The sequence below is a fragment of the Vicia villosa genome, unplaced genomic scaffold (assembly GCF_029867415.1).
Source record: "Vicia villosa cultivar HV-30 ecotype Madison, WI unplaced genomic scaffold, Vvil1.0 ctg.001361F_1_1, whole genome shotgun sequence".
In the NCBI taxonomy this organism is placed as follows: Eukaryota; Viridiplantae; Streptophyta; class Magnoliopsida; order Fabales; family Fabaceae; genus Vicia; species Vicia villosa.
The window spans coordinates 69,174-75,309 of NW_026705590.1; the positions used below are offsets into that span (position 1 = coordinate 69,174).

Consider the following 6,136-nt stretch of genomic DNA (forward strand, 5'->3'; position numbering starts at 1 on the left):
TTATGAAAATTAAAAGTATACCAATATTATAACTTAAAATAAAATTATACATTATTAGAAGTAACGTAGAATAACTTACAAACTTCATTATTACACTTACTTACATTTACACAAATATTTAACGCATTTTGGAGTTAAAGGAGGGGGACAAAAATATCTTGGACAATCCTGGTTTATTTGGCACCGAATATAACCTATAATTTCAAATAAGAACAAAAGAAATCATAAAAAACAATAAATTTAATGAATATAAGATAAATTTGAAAATTTATAATGGTGTTAAGATATATTTACCCTCAACGTTTGTGACAATACATAGAAACAAAAAGAAGATCAAAATATTTAGAAAACTACTAATTTGAACCATATTTTTCCTCCTTCTAATTTAATAAGTAGAAAGTTGTATGACCACTATAACTAAACAATGGGATGTTGTTTTAAATTTAAATAAAAAGTTTTCAGCCCTTAAGAGTTAAGAGAAGCCATTCATTGAAGTGGGGTTATTGTTAAATGACTCAATAGAACAACAATGGGCTCAATTGATCACTTAACTTTAGTAAATATCTCATATAAAACCTTTCATGGTCATCAAAGTTCACCCTTTTTTCTTTTTTTTTTTTTTAACTTTCAATATATATATATATATATATATATATATATATATATATATATATATATATATATATATATATATATATATATATATATATATATATATATATATTGATCAAGGAGAGAAAAAAGAATAACACATAATCTACACTATTTATTTTAAAATGTAATGGTTCAGATTCATTCACATGTTCTCACATAAAAATAACATTCTCATATTATGATTTATGCGTTCTCTATAGGACATATCTTGTAGAAATGAGTAAATTGTATAAGATTATGAGAATGAATACGAACTATTAGGTTTAAAAAGGAAATGTTGAGAATAAATTATTGTTTTCTCTAAATTATATATATATATATATATATATATATATATATATATATATATATATATATATATATATATATATATATATATATATATATATATATATATATATATATTTAATAGAAATAATAGTGATGACTGACGAAGAGGCAACACATTTATTTAAAAATTAAATCTAAAATAGAATAATGTTTCTTATTCATAATATTATAAGATCAAAGTTAATACTTATCAAATGTAACAATTACACATTTATTAAGAATGAAAAAAGTGAATGAGTTATAGAACGTAGTATAATTGTTAGAATATGGATAAGGGTTCCGTCAGAGTTTATTTTTGAATTTAGGATTTTGGATAGACCTAGGAAATGAATAGCTTAATGAGTAAGAATAAGGAAACTAACATCAAGGATATATAGATGAGTTGATGAATGGATGAGTGAATATTGACTTAGTGTAACAAAATTAAGTATTTTTTATGGTTAAATAAGTTTTTCGTTCCTATAAATATCTCAATTTTGGTTTTTAGTCCCTATAAAAAAAGTTGACTTTTAGTCCCTATAAAATTACTTTTTCACTCACTTTTAGTTCTTGTAGAGGGACTAAAAGTGAGTGCAAAAATAATTTTATAGGGACTAAAAGTCGTTTTTTTATAAGGACTAAAAATAATTTTTGATAATTTTATAGGGACTAGAAACATATTTAACCCTATTTTTTATTATCGTATTCACAGTAGTTGGTGTGATATTAAAGTTGTTCATTAATATTTATGATTTTAAGAAGTGTTTGAAAAAGATGTGTGTTTTATAGAACTTACTTTTTTTTTTTTTTTTTTGAACAAAGGAAACTCAACTCATATCATTAATAATCAAAAGGTCAATACAAGGAGGAACCACATTAAAGAAACTACGCCTAGTCCAAGAATCGGGAAATGAAAATAAGATTGACAGATGAAATGAAATATAACGGTTAGAATTAATTATCTTATTCTCGGATATTTTAGTGATCAGTCATACAAAATCTAGCTAACAGTATCTATAATCACATATCGCTACATATGTTGTTTATGTTTAAACAACAACACAAAATCAATCGTATTACTTAACAGACGATCTTTCAGTCAGTTAATCAATACAATAATATTACATTTTGACAATATATGTGAATGATAAACCTTAGTCTATCTCTAAATTTTAGTTTCTAACACATGAAAATCTTAGATCAAGTTATGAAAAGTATTTTTCAATATAAATTCAAAACAATTAAAACAAGTTATAATTAGTTAGATTATAACAAGCATTAAAAATAAGGATAATCATTAATATTAATGCTGACAACTCCAACAAGATCAACCGATCCTTCGTGAAACCATTATGACCGAAACCACAGTCTTCTCAAGACTTCTGACTAGCAACTAATCCCCCAAGGAAACAATCAACCAAGTTGATTACAAGTGGGTATTACAAAGATGCTTTTAATAAGCAGATTACACAATGTTTAAATACAACAACACAAAAGTGTTGATAAGCAAGATACGAATGAAAGCTCCTTGCTAACAATACAAAATTATACAAATATTTCTCTAACACAGTCTGTGCAGTGCTTTGGTGTAGTTTTGTAGAACTGAATCGTTGATTTCAAATTCTTCCAATGGCTTCCCTTTAGAGAATGATAGATCCGTTGGAGGATAGAATAGGAAATGAAAAGTACAGTTGTAAAGTGCCCAACAGGTCAGGATGAGAATGATAGATAACAAGTACAAGTTAGAATGTCCTTATGCCACCCTATAAGAGTAGAGGTCGCAATTTATGTTAGTACTTTTATGCTCACCATCACCTGCAATCCATCCTTGACCTTCTAAGTCTTCATGGGCTTCTGATTGAATGTTGATTGAATCATGTTGTAGATGATCAGAACTTGCATCTCCAGTACCTAAGTCTTTGAGTCTTTAGAACCTGTTTATCAGAACCTTGTCTTCAGAGTCTTCAGCATTTGGTCTTCAAATCTTCAGAACATGTTCAGCAGAACCTCATCTTCAGCATCTTCAGAACACGGGACACATAAGTAAAGCTTTAGAAGGTCTCCAAAGCTTTCTTACAAAGTCACGATCATAAGCTCTTGTACTAACGTTCCTTGGAACCGTTGCATAAGTAACATTCTAGAATTTTGACTTCTATTGTAACACAACACTAGTATTCTTTCAGAGTGTTGAGTTTAGAACCTGATGACGGCACACGCCTTCTTACCAAAGTCAGAACCTGCAAGGCAATAGCCACACACTAAAGAGAAAACTTTTTTTGTATATAATTGTTCATTATGATAACATGTAAAGTTATCATCAAAACTTAAGGCCAGATGCAGAACCAATCTTGTTCTTACAGTTACACCTTAGACCCTTTCTATGTTATTCCTCTTATTCCCTTATTCACCTTTTTCCTCTTAATATTATATTTAATTATTATTATTATAACTTCAAATAATATAACCGAATTATTTAAATCCAAATAATTCTAGTTAGCACCTAAATTCATCACTACCCCAGAACATGCCACACATAATCACATAAATTCACAATAAAATCATCAATATTTAATTAAATATTAAAATCTATGTTTTTGGGGTGTTACAATAAGTATGCTTTAATCACGTTTTAATGATTCGATGTGACTCACGTACGATATGGATCCAAGTATATATATATATATATATATATATATATATATATATATATATATATATATATATATATATATATATATTTGACTTATTTGATTCTATACAAAAATGATGCATGTACCTAATGGTTAATTAAAATTCAAAAAATAAAGTGAGTCTTAATATTTAAAGTACTGAAGTGCACAAATTTAAAATTTGACATTGATTAGCATAGAAAATATAATTACGTGCACCACAACTGTAGTATCATTATGTCCAGGACACTCATTCCCAAACAAAAAATATTTTGTATCTTTTGGATTAAGATAGAAAATAGAAAATGTTTAGATCTTGCTCTAATTTAAGAGGAATGGTTTCTTTAATATCTATGATAAAACATACCAATTTTCTCAACGAATCTTCAGAAGGATTTACCGTTTCATTTTGGGTGGGGGCGGATGAACAATTTTCTTTTATGCTCACACCACCTAAACCAACCTTTTGAGAAAATTGGTCATCTACATTTGTAATCGGTAGGATGGTTATACCCATCGGTGCCAATTTCTGCATCATAAATTCAACAATACACAACCCATATGTCATGTTATAAGACCTAAAAAAGAGATGCAAGAACAAAAATAAATTTGTACATCGTGCATAAAGCTCGTCCAAATCTTTATTGCGCAATTTCGGCTCATCAACTAATATTTCCTCCAACTTATTATCATAGAGCACATCCATCTCTTTGCTTTGCAATTCTCGCTCTTGTGATAATTTTTCTTCAAACTTCTTATTGTAATTCTTGTCAATTTATTTCTTTTGGGATTCTAGGTCATTTGCTAATCTTTCTTCTAACTTCTTATCAACAAGCTCGTCCATATCTTTCTTGCATAAATCATTACTCGTCCATGAACAACATTACTATAACATGCATAATAGATATATTTTACGTACCAGAAACGTGATGAAGAAGTCAAAGAGCTAAATATCGTATGAGTTTCATTTTTTCTTCTTGCAAGTATAATTTGTGTTCCTCCTTCGAGTGTTTTCTTCATATTTCGTTGCTTTGTACAACTTGAAGTGATATTGGTGGAGTTCTAAGACATTTATACGAACTAGTTTGCAAAGATAAGATGGTGAAGAAATAGAGATGATAAGATGGTGAATGAGTTGAAGATGATATGTGTTTAGGGATGTCTTCCTTAATAAAGATTGTAAACTTAATAAGGATCAAAGTAATTTTTGTATGCGTTGAGTGTAGTTTTCATAAGACAAGGAAAACTAAGACATGACGAGGTAAATTCTGTTTCTTGAATAAGAGTAATATATTTCACAACGGTTGGAAAATTCCACTAAGATGAAATCATATTTATTTATTTTTTATTTTAGAAAAGCGTCAGTTATTTTAACTATTTCCAAATTTAAAAAAGTGGAAAACATTTCACCACAGTTTGAAATTACAATCCTAGAGAAAAATGGCTTGTATTTAGTTTAAAATTAATTTAAAAAGAATGACACCACTATAATATTAAATAAATAAAAAATTTGCAAGAAATCAAATTCGAACTCATGACCGTTACAATATTTCCCCCACGGTTGCTATATCCAACTGTGGTAAAATATAAATTGTTTTTAATTTAAAAAAAATAAGGGCGCCTGATTTTCAAGACTTTACAATAGTTTTTTCATACAATCGTGGTTAAAGTAGCGTCATAATATGTATTATTTGTAGTAGTGCAAATATGGGTGAAGAATCATACGTATGGGCATGATAGACTATTGAAGTAATAAATATGGTTAATCGGAAATGGATGCAATTGGAAATATTATGATTCAAGTGAGGCATAAACTTAATAAAAATCGGTCATTATTTGCTGAATTGGTAGAGAGTAGTAAGGTACTTGGTGGAATTAACATCACCATGCTTTAAAGTAAAGGTTGAGATTGTTGAATTATGTCTTAAAATTTTAAGTGACGAAATGAAAGAAAGCATATATTTCAAAATTGCAGATACCGGAAATAAGCATGTATGCCCACAAAGACGAAATAACCGTGTTAGAGGATGGTAGTGGATCTAGCATGACGGTATTGAGTGAGGTTGACGATGGAGCTAGTGTAACAGAACAAAATGAGGCTCTATGTGAAGTCGATGTGATGTGAGGCAAGCAACGGAGCTGGTGTGGCGTGACGCTGGCTATAAAGCTAGGGAGGCGCCAAAAAGTGAGGTTGGTGGTGGAGAAGGGGTAGAGTGAAGTTGACAATGGAGCTAATACGATGGGAAGATAGTAGAGGCGTGACATCGGATTATCCCTTAAACACGTGAGGTATTCCTCTTGGAAACATGTACTCACCATAAAATTATTTTCTATTTCTCTTTACTAACCCTTGTAGCGGTGAAATATTGAGACTAGAGCCATTGATTAACTTAGCTCAGACATTTTAGTAGAGTTGCCACCATGCTTTATTTATCCAAAGGAAATGGGAAAAAGAGAAAAATAAAACCCATAGAAGTTTTTAAAATGAAAACTAACAAACTTAT

The 6,136-nt window shown here is 29.2% G+C and overlaps 1 long non-coding RNA gene across 1 annotated transcript; it reads right to left on the minus strand.

Moving 5' to 3' along the window:
* On the minus strand, positions 1-588 carry LOC131634829 (uncharacterized). Its single transcript, XR_009293676.1, has 2 exons — positions 295-588; positions 1-194 (listed from the first exon to the last, which is right to left on the minus strand). It is a non-coding gene; the product is annotated as an uncharacterized LOC131634829 (long non-coding RNA).
* Positions 589-6,136: the final 5,548 nt, after the last annotated feature.